The sequence below is a fragment of the Pristiophorus japonicus genome, unplaced genomic scaffold (assembly GCF_044704955.1).
Source record: "Pristiophorus japonicus isolate sPriJap1 unplaced genomic scaffold, sPriJap1.hap1 HAP1_SCAFFOLD_429, whole genome shotgun sequence".
NCBI classification, from domain to species: Eukaryota; Metazoa; Chordata; class Chondrichthyes; family Pristiophoridae; genus Pristiophorus; species Pristiophorus japonicus.
Window position 1 is genome coordinate 446,462 of NW_027254190.1, and position 13,079 is coordinate 459,540.

Sequence of the window (13,079 nt, forward strand, 5' to 3'; positions counted from 1 at the left end):
CACGAAGGAGCAGGACACCACTTTTCTCGTCTCAAACCTGAATGCACTCTGCATCCACCTTCACACAGCTGTTATGCTTGAGCATTTGTGTCTGCTCACCAGCACAGAGTTTTTTTAAATTTCAAAATTTGCATATAAAAATTTGTACAGTCCATTCAAAAGCAGTTCAGTACATTTAGCTGCGGTCAGCAATCCCATACACTACATTTGGGTGCTGACGGCAGTTCCGTTCGATACATTTCCTTGCTTTTCAGTTCAAGTACAATTCGGTACAATATGGGATACATTGTAGTACATTCAACAAACTGCAGAGCAGCAACACTTCAAAGCACTCAGCACTCCCTTTCAGGCAAAACAAGTTGGCTATCAGTCAGACAGCGCTGTCGCCTGCTCCCTCACACACAGGGCAGCCGCTACTTTCCGGTCACCTCGCTTCCCTTCCAAGGTCTCGTGCTCTTCTCGGCTTCTTTCTTCGTTACTGTGGCTTCGCGTCCTGCTGTTGCTCGCTCGCTGCTGCTCCGCAATGTCGATTGGATACAAGGAGTGGGCCAGTTCTCTGATGGTCGTGGAGCAGCTTGGAGACGAGTGCGAAAAGGCGACTGTGAAGCAAATGAGGGCAACCGGCAAGAAGCTACTGGGGAATTAGCTCAAATGGTAGAGAGCTCGCTTAGCATGTGAGAGGTAGTGGGATCGATGCCTGCATTCTCCACTCTGCTTTTGGCTCAGAGCAATTCTCCAGAAAGAAATGTGGTCTCACGTGTCACTGAGTTCATGCCAGATGGGTCAAAGCACAGCAAACCTTTTTCTGCTATGTCATAAGCAAGACGTCTTGATTTTTGCAAAGATGGATATATGAGGCGAGAGAAGCCAAAAGAATGACTTGCGAGCATTGATTGCTTTTCTGAGCATTTGACTCAGGACCTTCGATTGAGCAGACTGATATGCTGCCTGCTGCGCGAAGAAGGCACTTGCCATGCAAGCGGCCAGGCAGCACGACCAAGTCGGGCAGCTTGCAAGGTCTTTAAATTCAGAATGCGCAGCTTGCAAAAAATCTGCGAGCCTGATAAGAAGTCAAAGCTACACTCTTGTGATTGTTAGTCACACGCGTTTTCCAGGCTGTAAAGAGTCGCTGGCGGTTGACAGTCCCACCGCGCTGCAGCATGGGCTGGTACTGAAGACGCACAGGCCACGCCACGAGTCCAGATGCGTCAACATGCTCACGGAAAACAATCATCGCACAGAAAAATCTTTGGCGCTTCCCTTCGATAGCTCAGTTGGTAGAGCGGAGGACTGTAGTGGAATACTCAGCAAAGTCATCCTTAGGTCGCTGGTTCAATTCCGGCTCGAAGGAGCTAGTGTACTTTTGGATTAAGCAGCAATTCGCTCAAACCAGTTCTCATCACTTTATGGTGCATCATGTTGCCACGAAGGAGCAGGACACCACTTTTCTCGTCTCAAACCTGAATGCACTCTGCATCCACCTTCACACAGCTGTTATGCTTGAGCATTTGTGTCTGCTCACCAGCACAGAGTTTTTTTAAATTTCAAAATTTGCATATAAAAATTTGTACAGTCCATTCAAAAGCAGTTCAGTACATTTAGCTGCGGTCAGCAATCCCATACACTACATTTGGGTGCTGACGGCAGTTCCGTTCGATACATTTCCTTGCTTTTCAGTTCAAGTACAATTCGGTACAATATGGGATACATTGTAGTACATTCAACAAACTGCAGAGCAGCAACACTTCAAAGCACTCAGCACTCCCTTTCAGGCAAAACAAGTTGGCTATCAGTCAGACAGCGCTGTCGCCTGCTCCCTCACACACAGGGCAGCCGCTACTTTCCGGTCACCTCGCTTCCCTTCCAAGGTCTCGTGCTCTTCTCGGCTTCTTTCTTCGTTACTGTGGCTTCGCGTCCTGCTGTTGCTCGCTCGCTGCTGCTCCGCAATGTCGATTGGATACAAGGAGTGGGCCAGTTCTCTGATGGTCGTGGAGCAGCTTGGAGACGAGTGCGAAAAGGCGACTGTGAAGCAAATGAGGGCAACCTGCAAGAAGTTACTGGGGAATTAGCTCAAATGGTAGAGCGCTCGCTTAGCATGTGAGAGGTAGCGGGATCGATGCCTGCATTCTCCACTCTGCTTTTGGCTCAGAGCAATTCTCCAGAAAGAAATGTGGTCTCACGTGTCACTGAGTTCATGCCAGATGGGTCAAAGCACAGCAAACCTTTTTCTGCCATGTCATAAGCAAGACGTCTTGATTTTTGCAAAGATGGATATATGAGGCGAGAGAAGCCAAAAGAACGACTTGCGAGCATTGATTGCTTTTCTGAGCATTTGACTCAGGACCTTCGATTGAGCAGACTGATATGCTGCCTGCTGCGCGAAGAAGGCACTTGCCATGCAAGCGGCCAGGCAGCACGACCAAGTCGGGCAGCTTGCAAGGTCTTTAAATTCAGAATGCGCAGCTTGCAAAAAATCTGCGAGCCTGATAAGAAGTCAAAGCTACACTCTTGTGATTGTTAGTCACACGCGTTTTCCAGGCTGTAAAGAGTCGCTGGCGGTTCACAGTCCCACCGCGCTGCAGCATGGGCTGGTACTGAAGACGCACAGGCCACGCCACGAGTCCAGATGCGTCAACATGCTCACGGAAAACAATCATCGCACAGAAAAATCTTTGGTGCTTCCCTTCGATAGCTCAGTTGGTAGAGCAGAGGACTGTAGTGGAATCCTTAGCAAAGTCATCCTTAGGTCGCTGGTTCAATTCTGGCTCGAAGGAGCTAGTGAACTTTTGGATTAAGCAGCAATTCGCTCAAACGAGTTCTCATCACTTTATGGTGCATCATGTTGTCACGAAGGAGCAGGACACCACTTTTCTCGTCTCAAACCTGAATGCACTCTGCATCCACCTTCACACAGCTGTTATGCTTGAGCATTTGTGTCTGCTCACCAGCACAGAGTTTTTTTAAATTTCAAAATTTGCATATAAAAATTTGTACAGTCCATTCAAAAGCAGTTCAGTACATTTAGCTGCGGTCAGCAATCCCATACACTACATTTGGGTGCTGACGGCAGTTCCGTTCGATACATTTCCTTGCTTTTCAGTTCAAGTACAATTCGGTACAATATGGGATACATTGTAGTACATTCAACAAACTGCAGAGCAGCAACACTTCAAAGCACTCAGCACTCCCTTTCAGGCAAAACAAGTTGGCTATCAGTCAGACAGCGCTGTCGCCTGCTCCCTCACACACAGGGCAGCCGCTACTTTCCGGTCACCTCGCTTCCCTTCCAAGGTCTCGTGCTCTTCTCGGCTTCTTTCTTCGTTACTGTGGCTTCGCGTCCTGCTGTTGCTCGCTCGCTGCTGCTCCGCAATGTCGATTGGATACAAGGAGTGGGCCAGTTCTCTGATGGTCGTGGAGCAGCTTGGAGACGAGTGCGAAAAGGCGACTGTGAAGCAAATGAGGGCAACCGGCAAGAAGCTACTGGGGAATTAGCTCAAATGGTAGAGAGCTCGCTTAGCATGTGAGAGGTAGTGGGATCGATGCCTGCATTCTCCACTCTGCTTTTGGCTCAGAGCAATTCTCCAGAAAGAAATGTGGTCTCACGTGTCACTGAGTTCATGCCAGATGGGTCAAAGCACAGCAAACCTTTTTCTGCTATGTCATAAGCAAGACGTCTTGATTTTTGCAAAGATGGATATATGAGGCGAGAGAAGCCAAAAGAATGACTTGCGAGCATTGATTGCTTTTCTGAGCATTTGACTCAGGACCTTCGATTGAGCAGACTGATATGCTGCCTGCTGCGCGAAGAAGGCACTTGCCATGCAAGCGGCCAGGCAGCACGACCAAGTCGGGCAGCTTGCAAGGTCTTTAAATTCAGAATGCGCAGCTTGCAAAAAATCTGCGAGCCTGATAAGAAGTCAAAGCTACACTCTTGTGATTGTTAGTCACACGCGTTTTCCAGGCTGTAAAGAGTCGCTGGCGGTTCACAGTCCCACCGCGCTGCAGCATGGGCTGGTACTGAAGACGCACAGGCCACCCCACGAGTCCAGATGCGTCAACATGCTCACGGAAAACAATCATCGCACAGAAAAATCTTTGGCGCTTCCCTTCGATAGCTCAGTTGGTAGAGCGGAGGACTGTAGTGGAATACTCAGCAAAGTCATCCTTAGGTCGCTGGTTCAATTCCGGCTCGAAGGAGCTAGTGTACTTTTGGATTAAGCAGCAATTCGCTCAAACCAGTTCTCATCACTTTATGGTGCATCATGTTGCCACGAAGGAGCAGGACACCACTTTTCTCGTCTCAAACCTGAATGCACTGTGCATCCACCTTCACACAGCTGTTATGCTTGAGCATTTGTGTCTGCTCACCAGCACAGAGTTTTTTTAAATTTCAAAATTTGCATATAAAAATTTGTACAGTCCATTCAAAAGCAGTTCAGTACATTTAGCTGCGGTCAGCAATCCCATACACTACATTTGGGTGCTGACGGCAGTTCCGTTCGATACATTTCCTTGCTTTTCAGTTCAAGTACAATTCGGTACAATATGGGATACATTGTAGTACATTCAACAAACTGCAGAGCAGCAACACTTCAAAGCACTCAGCACTCCCTTTCAGGCAAAACAAGTTGGCTATCAGTCAGACAGCGCTGTCGCCTGCTCCCTCACACACAGGGCAGCCGCTACTTTCCGGTCACCTCGCTTCCCTTCCACGGTCTCGTGCTCTTCTCGGCTTCTTTCTTCGTTACTGTGGCTTCGCGTCCTGCTGTTGCTCGCTCGCTGCTGCTCCGCAATGTCGATTGGATACAAGGAGTGGGCCAGTTCTCTGATGGTCGTGGAGCAGCTTGGAGACGAGTGCGAAAAGGCGACTGTGAAGCAAATGAGGGCAACCTGCAAGAAGCTACTGGGGAATTAGCTCAAATGGTAGAGCGCTCGCTTAGCATGTGAGAGGTAGTGGGATCGATGCCTGCATTCTCCACTCTGCTTTTGGCTCAGAGCAATTCTCCAGAAAGAAATGTGGTCTCACGTGTCACTGAGTTCATGCCAGATGGGTCAAAGCACAGCAAACCTTTTTCTGCCATGTCATAAGCAAGACGTCTTGATTTTTGCAAAGATGGATATATGAGGCGAGAGAAGCCAAAAGAATGACTTGCGAGCATTGATTGCTTTTCTGAGCATTTGACTCAGGACCTTCGATTGAGCAGACTGATATGCTGCCTGCTGCGCGAAGAAGGCACTTGCCATGCAAGCGGCCAGGCAGCACGACCAAGTCGGGCAGCTTGCAAGGTCTTTAAATTCAGAATGCGCAGCTTGCAAAAAATCTGCGAGCCTGATAAGAAGTCAAAGCTACACTCTTGTGATTGTTAGTCACACGCGTTTTCCAGGCTGTAAAGAGTCGCTGGCGGTTCACAGTCCCACCGCGCTGCAGCATGGGCTGGTACTGAAGACGCACAGGCCACGCCACGAGTCCAGATGCGTCAACATGCTCACGGAAAACAATCATCGCACAGAAAAATATTTGGCGCTTCCCTTCGATAGCTCAGTTGGTAGAGCGGAGGACTGTAGTGGAATACTCAGCAAAGTCATCCTTAGGTCGCTGGTTCAATTCCGGCTCGAAGGAGCTAGTGTACTTTTGGATTAAGCAGCAATTCGCTCAAACCAGTTCTCATCACTTTATGGTGCATCATGTTGCCACGAAGGAGCAGGACACCACTTTTCTCGTCTCAAACCTGAATGCACTCTGCATCCACCTTCACACAGCTGTTATGCTTGAGCATTTGTGTCTGCTCACCAGCACAGAGTTTTTTTAAATTTCAAAATTTGCATATAAAAATTTGTACAGTCCATTCAAAAGCAGTTCAGTACATTTAGCTGCGGTCAGCAATCCCATACACTACATTTGGGTGCTGACGGCAGTTCCGTTCGATACATTTCCTTGCTTTTCAGTTCAAGTACAATTCGGTACAATATGGGATACATTGTAGTACATTCAACAAACTGCAGAGCAGCAACACTTCAAAGCACTCAGCACTCCCTTTCAGGCAAAACAAGTTGGCCATCAGTCAGACAGCGCTGTCGCCTGCTCCCTCACACACAGGGCGGCCGCTACTTTCCGGTCACCTCGCTTCCCTTCCACGGTCTCGTGCTCTTCTCGGCTTCTTTCTTCGTTACTGTGGCTTCGCGTCCTGCTGTTGCTCGCTCGCTGCTGCTCCGCAATGTCGATTGGATACAAGGAGTGGGCCAGTTCTCTGATGGTCGTGGAGCAGCTTGGAGACGAGTGCGAAAAGGCGACTGTGAAGCAAATGAGGGCAACCTGCAAGAAGCTACTGGGGAATTAGCTCAAATGGTAGAGCGCTCGCTTAGCATGTGAGAGGTAGTGGGATCGATGCCTGCATTCTCCACTCTGCTTTTGGCTCAGAGCAATTCTCCAGAAAGAAATGTGGTCTCACGTGTCACTGAGTTCATGCCAGATGGGTCAAAGCACAGCAAACCTTTTTCTGCCATGTCATAAGCAAGACGTCTTGATTTTTGCAAAGATGGATATATGAGGCGAGAGAAGCCAAAAGAATGACTTGCGAGCATTGATTGCTTTTCTGAGCATTTGACTCAGGACCTTCGATTGAGCAGACTGATATGCTGCCTGCTGCGCGAAGAAGGCACTTGCCATGCAAGCGGCCAGGCAGCACGACCAAGTCGGGCAGCTTGCAAGGTCTTTAAATTCAGAATGCGCAGCTTGCAAAAAATCTGCGAGCCTGATAAGAAGTCAAAGCTACACTCTTGTGATTGTTAGTCACACGCGTTTTCCAGGCTGTAAAGAGTCGCTGGCGGTTCACAGTCCCACCGCGCTGCAGCATGGGCTGGTACTGAAGACGCACAGGCCACGCCACGAGTCCAGATGCGTCAACATGCTCACGGAAAACAATCATCGCACAGAAAAATCTTTGGCGCTTCCCTTCGATAGCTCAGTTGGTAGAGCGGAGGACTGTAGTGGAATACTCAGCAAAGTCATCCTTAGGTCGCTGGTTCAATTCCGGCTCGAAGGAGCTAGTGTACTTTTGGATTAAGCAGCAATTCGCTCAAACCAGTTCTCATCACTTTATGGTGCATCATGTTGCCACGAAGGAGCAGGACACCACTTTTCTCATCTCAAACCTGAATGCACTCTGCATCCACCTTCACACAGCTGTTATGCTTGAGCATTTGTGTCTGCTCACCAGCACAGAGTTTTTTTAAATTTCAAAATTTGCATATAAAAATTTGTACAGTCCATTCAAAAGCAGTTCAGTACATTTAGCTGCGGTCAGCAATCCCATACACTACATTTGGGTGCTGACGGCAGTTCCGTTCGATACATTTCCTTGCTTTTCAGTTCAAGTACAATTCGGTACAATATGGGATACATTGTAGTACATTCAACAAACTGCAGAGCAGCAACACTTCAAAGCACTCAGCACTCCCTTTCAGGCAAAACAAGTTGGCCATCAGTCAGACAGCGCTGTCGCCTGCTCCCTCACACACAGGGCGGCCGCTACTTTCCGGTCACCTCGCTTCCCTTCCACGGTCTCGTGCTCTTCTCGGCTTCTTTCTTCGTTACTGTGGCTTCGCGTCCTGCTGTTGCTCGCTCGCTGCTGCTCCGCAATGTCGATTGGATACAAGGAGTGGGCCAGTTCTCTGATGGTCGTGGAGCAGCTTGGAGACGAGTGCGAAAAGGCGACTGTGAAGCAAATGAGGGCAACCTGCAAGAAGCTACTGGGGAATTAGCTCAAATGGTAGAGCGCTCGCTTAGCATGTGAGAGGTAGTGGGATCGATGCCTGCATTCTCCACTCTGCTTTTGGCTCAGAGCAATTCTCCAGAAAGAAATGTGGTCTCACGTGTCACTGAGTTCATGCCAGATGGGTCAAAGCACAGCAAACCTTTTTCTGCCATGTCATAAGCAAGACGTCTTGATTTTTGCAAAGATGGATATATGAGGCGAGAGAAGCCAAAAGAATGACTTGCGAGCATTGATTGCTTTTCTGAGCATTTGACTCAGGACCTTCGATTGAGCAGACTGATATGCTGCCTGCTGCGCGAAGAAGGCACTTGCCATGCAAGCGGCCAGGCAGCACGACCAAGTCGGGCAGCTTGCAAGGTCTTTAAATTCAGAATGCGCAGCTTGCAAAAAATCTGCGAGCCTGATAAGAAGTCAAAGCTACACTCTTGTGATTGTTAGTCACACGCGTTTTCCAGGCTGTAAAGAGTCGCTGGCGGTTCACAGTCCCACCGCGCTGCAGCATGGGCTGGTACTGAAGACGCACAGGCCACGCCACGAGTCCAGATGCGTCAACATGCTCACGGAAAACAATCATCGCACAGAAAAATCTTTGGCGCTTCCCTTCGATAGCTCAGTTGGTAGAGCGGAGGACTGTAGTGGAATACTCAGCAAAGTCATCCTTAGGTCGCTGGTTCAATTCCGGCTCGAAGGAGCTAGTGTACTTTTGGATTAAGCAGCAATTCGCTCAAACCAGTTCTCATCACTTTATGGTGCATCATGTTGCCACGAAGGAGCAGGACACCACTTTTCTCATCTCAAACCTGAATGCACTCTGCATCCACCTTCACACAGCTGTTATGCTTGAGCATTTGTGTCTGCTCACCAGCACAGAGTTTTTTTAAATTTCAAAATTTGCATATAAAAATTTGTACAGTCCATTCAAAAGCAGTTCAGTACATTTAGCTGCGGTCAGCAATCCCATACACTACATTTGGGTGCTGACGGCAGTTCCGTTCGATACATTTCCTTGCTTTTCAGTTCAAGTACAATTCGGTACAATATGGGATACATTGTAGTACATTCAACAAACTGCAGAGCAGCAACACTTCAAAGCACTCAGCACTCCCTTTCAGGCAAAACAAGTTGGCCATCAGTCAGACAGCGCTGTCGCCTGCTCCCTCACACACAGGGCGGCCGCTACTTTCCGGTCACCTCGCTTCCCTTCCACGGTCTCGTGCTCTTCTCGGCTTCTTTCTTCGTTACTGTGGCTTCGCGTCCTGCTGTTGCTCGCTCGCTGCTGCTCCGCAATGTCGATTGGATACAAGGAGTGGGCCAGTTCTCTGATGGTCGTGGAGCAGCTTGGAGACGAGTGCGAAAAGGCGACTGTGAAGCAAATGAGGGCAACCTGCAAGAAGCTACTGGGGAATTAGCTCAAATGGTAGAGCGCTCGCTTAGCATGTGAGAGGTAGTGGGATCGATGCCTGCATTCTCCACTCTGCTTTTGGCTCAGAGCAATTCTCCAGAAAGAAATGTGGTCTCACGTGTCACTGAGTTCATGCCAGATGGGTCAAAGCACAGCAAACCTTTTTCTGCCATGTCATAAGCAAGACGTCTTGATTTTTGCAAAGATGGATATATGAGGCGAGAGAAGCCAAAAGAATGACTTGCGAGCATTGATTGCTTTTCTGAGCATTTGACTCAGGACCTTCGATTGAGCAGACTGATATGCTGCCTGCTGCGCGAAGAAGGCACTTGCCATGCAAGCGGCCAGGCAGCACGACCAAGTCGGGCAGCTTGCAAGGTCTTTAAATTCAGAATGCGCAGCTTGCAAAAAATCTGCGAGCCTGATAAGAAGTCAAAGCTACACTCTTGTGATTGTTAGTCACACGCGTTTTCCAGGCTGTAAAGAGTCGCTGGCGGTTCACAGTCCCACCGCGCTGCAGCATGGGCTGGTACTGAAGACGCACAGGCCACGCCACGAGTCCAGATGCGTCAACATGCTCACGGAAAACAATCATCGCACAGAAAAATCTTTGGCGCTTCCCTTCGATAGCTCAGTTGGTAGAGCGGAGGACTGTAGTGGAATACTCAGCAAAGTCATCCTTAGGTCGCTGGTTCAATTCCGGCTCGAAGGAGCTAGTGTACTTTTGGATTAAGCAGCAATTCGCTCAAACCAGTTCTCATCACTTTATGGTGCATCATGTTGCCACGAAGGAGCAGGACACCACTTTTCTCATCTCAAACCTGAATGCACTCTGCATCCACCTTCACACAGCTGTTATGCTTGAGCATTTGTGTCTGCTCACCAGCACAGAGTTTTTTTAAATTTCAAAATTTGCATATAAAAATTTGTACAGTCCATTCAAAAGCAGTTCAGTACATTTAGCTGCGGTCAGCAATCCCATACACTACATTTGGGTGCTGACGGCAGTTCCGTTCGATACATTTCCTTGCTTTTCAGTTCAAGTACAATTCGGTACAATATGGGATACATTGTAGTACATTCAACAAACTGCAGAGCAGCAACACTTCAAAGCACTCAGCACTCCCTTTCAGGCAAAACAAGTTGGCTATCAGTCAGACAGCGCTGTCGCCTGCTCCCTCACACACAGGGCGGCCGCTACTTTCCGGTCACCTCGCTTCCCTTCCACGGTCTCGTGCTCTTCTCGGCTTCTTTCTTCGTTACTGTGGCTTCGCGTCCTGCTGTTGCTCGCTCGCTGCTGCTCCGCAATGTCGATTGGATACAAGGAGTGGGCCAGTTCTCTGATGGTCGTGGAGCAGCTTGGAGACGAGTGCGAAAAGGCGACTGTGAAGCAAACGAGGGCAACCTGCAAGAAGTTACTGGGGAATTAGCTCAAATGGTAGAGCGCTCGCTTAGCATGTGAGAGGTAGCGGGATCGATGCCTGCATTCTCCACTCTGCTTTTGGCTCAGAGCAATTCTCCAGAAAGAAATGTGGTCTCACGTGTCACTGAGTTCATGCCAGATGGGTCAAAGCACAGCAAACCTTTTTCTGCCATGTCATAAGCAAGACGTCTTGATTTTTGCAAAGATGGATATATGAGGCGAGAGAAGCCAAAAGAACGACTTGCGAGCATTGATTGCTTTTCTGAGCATTTGCCTCAGGACCTTCGATTGAGCAGACTGATATGCTGCCTGCTGCGCGAAGAAGGCACTTGCCATGCAAGCGGCCAGGCAGCACGACCAAGTCGGGCAGCTTGCAAGGTCTTTAAATTCAGAATGCGCAGCTTGCAAAAAATCTGCGAGCCTGATAAGAAGTCAAAGCTACACTCTTGTGATTGTTAGTCACACGCGTTTTCCAGGCTGTAAAGAGTCGCTGGCGGTTCACAGTCCCACCGCGCTGCAGCATGGGCTGGTACTGAAGACGCACAGGCCACGCCACGAGTCCAGATGCGTCAACATGCTCACGGAAAACAATCATCGCACAGAAAAATCTTTGGTGCTTCCCTTCGATAGCTCAGTTGGTAGAGCAGAGGACTGTAGTGGAATCCTTAGCAAAGTCATCCTTAGGTCGCTGGTTCAATTCTGGCTCGAAGGAGCTAGTGAACTTTTGGATTAAGCAGCAATTCGCTCAAACCAGTTCTCATCACTTTATGGTGCATCATGTTGTCACGAAGGAGCAGGACACCACTTTTCTCGTCTCAAACCTGAATGCACTCTGCATCCACCTTCACACAGCTGTTATGCTTGAGCATTTGTGTCTGCTCACCAGCACAGAGTTTTTTTAAATTTCAAAATTTGCATATAAAAATTTGTACAGTCCATTCAAAAGCAGTTCAGTACATTTAGCTGCGGTCAGCAATCCCATACACTACATTTGGGTGCTGACGGCAGTTCCGTTCGATACATTTCCTTGCTTTTCAGTTCAAGTACAATTCGGTACAATATGGGATACATTGTAGTACATTCAACAAACTGCAGAGCAGCAACACTTCAAAGCACTCAGCACTCCCTTTCAGGCAAAACAAGTTGGCTATCAGTCAGACAGCGCTGTCGCCTGCTCCCTCACACACAGGGCGGCCGCTACTTTCCGGTCACCTCGCTTCCCTTCCACGGTCTCGTGCTCTTCTCGGCTTCTTTCTTCGTTACTGTGGCTTCGCGTCCTGCTGTTGCTCGCTCGCTGCTGCTCCGCAATGTCGATTGGATACAAGGAGTGGGCCAGTTCTCTGATGGTCGTGGAGCAGCTTGGAGACGAGTGCGAAAAGGCGACTGTGAAGCAAATGAGGGCAACCTGCAAGAAGCTACTGGGGAATTAGCTCAAATGGTAGAGCGCTCGCTTAGCATGTGAGAGGTAGTGGGATCGATGCCTGCATTTTCTACTCTGATTTTGGCTCAGAGCAATTCTCCAGAAAGAAATGTGGTCTCACGTGTCACTGAGTTCATGCCAGATGGGTCAAAGCACAGCAAACCTTTTTCTGCCATGTCATAAGCAAGACGTCTTGATTTTTGCAAAGATGGATATATGAGGCGAGAGAAGCCAAAAGAACGACTTGCGAGCATTGATTGCTTTTCTGAGCATTTGACTCAGGACCTTCGATTGAGCAGACTGATATGCTGCCTGCTGCGCGAAGAAGGCACTTGCCATGCAAGCGGCCAGGCAGCACGACCAAGTCGGGCAGCTTGCAAGGTCTTTAAATTCAGAATGCGCAGCTTGCAAAAAATCTGCGAGCCTGATAAGAAGTCAAAGCTACACTCTTGTGATTGTTAGTCACACGCGTTTTCCAGGCTGTAAAGAGTAGCTGGCGGTTGACAGTCCCACCGCGCTGCAGCATGGGCTGGTACTGAAGACGCACAGGCCACGCCACGAGTCCAGATGCGTCAACATGCTCACGGAAAACAATCATCGCACAGAAAAATATTTGGCGCTTCCCTTCGATAGCTCAGTTGGTAGAGCGGAGGACTGTAGTGGAATACTTAGCAAAGTCATCCTTAGGTCGCTGGTTCAATTCCGTTCGAAGGAGCTAGTGTACTTTTGGATTAAGTAGCAATTCGCTCAAACCAGTTCTCATCACTTTATGGTGCATCATGTTGCCACGAAGGAGCAGGACACCACTTTTCTCGTCTCAAACCTGAATGCACTCTGCATCCACCTTCACACAGCTGTTATGCTTGAGCATTTGTGTCTGCTCACCAGCACAGAGTTTTTTTAAATTTCAAAATTTGCATATAAAAATTTGTACAGTCCATTCAAAAGCAGTTCAGTACATTTAGCTGCGGTCAGCAATCCCATACACTACATTTGGGTGCTGACGGCAGTTCCGTTCGATACATTTCCTTGCTTTTCAGTTCAAGTACAATTCGGTAC

General features: G+C 48.7%; 9 non-coding genes across 9 annotated transcripts; all 9 read left to right on the forward strand.

Moving 5' to 3' along the window:
- The first annotated feature begins 1,259 nt into the window (after positions 1 to 1,259).
- On the forward strand, positions 1,260 to 1,351 carry trnay-gua (transfer RNA tyrosine (anticodon GUA)). The gene is given in 2 exon segments: positions 1,260 to 1,296; positions 1,316 to 1,351. It is a non-coding gene; the product is annotated as a tRNA-Tyr (tRNA).
- A 1,331-nt stretch (positions 1,352 to 2,682) lies between these two features.
- On the forward strand, positions 2,683 to 2,774 carry trnay-gua (transfer RNA tyrosine (anticodon GUA)). The gene is given in 2 exon segments: positions 2,683 to 2,719; positions 2,739 to 2,774. It is a non-coding gene; the product is annotated as a tRNA-Tyr (tRNA).
- A 1,331-nt stretch (positions 2,775 to 4,105) lies between these two features.
- trnay-gua (transfer RNA tyrosine (anticodon GUA)) lies at positions 4,106 to 4,197 on the forward strand. Its single transcript is given in 2 exon segments — positions 4,106 to 4,142; positions 4,162 to 4,197. It is a non-coding gene; the product is annotated as a tRNA-Tyr (tRNA).
- A 1,331-nt stretch (positions 4,198 to 5,528) lies between these two features.
- trnay-gua (transfer RNA tyrosine (anticodon GUA)) lies at positions 5,529 to 5,620 on the forward strand. Its single transcript is given in 2 exon segments — positions 5,529 to 5,565; positions 5,585 to 5,620. It is a non-coding gene; the product is annotated as a tRNA-Tyr (tRNA).
- A 1,331-nt stretch (positions 5,621 to 6,951) lies between these two features.
- On the forward strand, positions 6,952 to 7,043 carry trnay-gua (transfer RNA tyrosine (anticodon GUA)). Its single transcript is given in 2 exon segments — positions 6,952 to 6,988; positions 7,008 to 7,043. It is a non-coding gene; the product is annotated as a tRNA-Tyr (tRNA).
- A 1,331-nt stretch (positions 7,044 to 8,374) lies between these two features.
- Positions 8,375 to 8,466, forward strand: trnay-gua (transfer RNA tyrosine (anticodon GUA)). Its single transcript is given in 2 exon segments — positions 8,375 to 8,411; positions 8,431 to 8,466. It is a non-coding gene; the product is annotated as a tRNA-Tyr (tRNA).
- A 1,331-nt stretch (positions 8,467 to 9,797) lies between these two features.
- Positions 9,798 to 9,889, forward strand: trnay-gua (transfer RNA tyrosine (anticodon GUA)). Its single transcript is given in 2 exon segments — positions 9,798 to 9,834; positions 9,854 to 9,889. It is a non-coding gene; the product is annotated as a tRNA-Tyr (tRNA).
- A 1,331-nt stretch (positions 9,890 to 11,220) lies between these two features.
- Positions 11,221 to 11,312, forward strand: trnay-gua (transfer RNA tyrosine (anticodon GUA)). Its single transcript is given in 2 exon segments — positions 11,221 to 11,257; positions 11,277 to 11,312. It is a non-coding gene; the product is annotated as a tRNA-Tyr (tRNA).
- A 1,331-nt stretch (positions 11,313 to 12,643) lies between these two features.
- Positions 12,644 to 12,734, forward strand: trnay-gua (transfer RNA tyrosine (anticodon GUA)). The gene is given in 2 exon segments: positions 12,644 to 12,680; positions 12,700 to 12,734. It is a non-coding gene; the product is annotated as a tRNA-Tyr (tRNA).
- Positions 12,735 to 13,079: the final 345 nt, after the last annotated feature.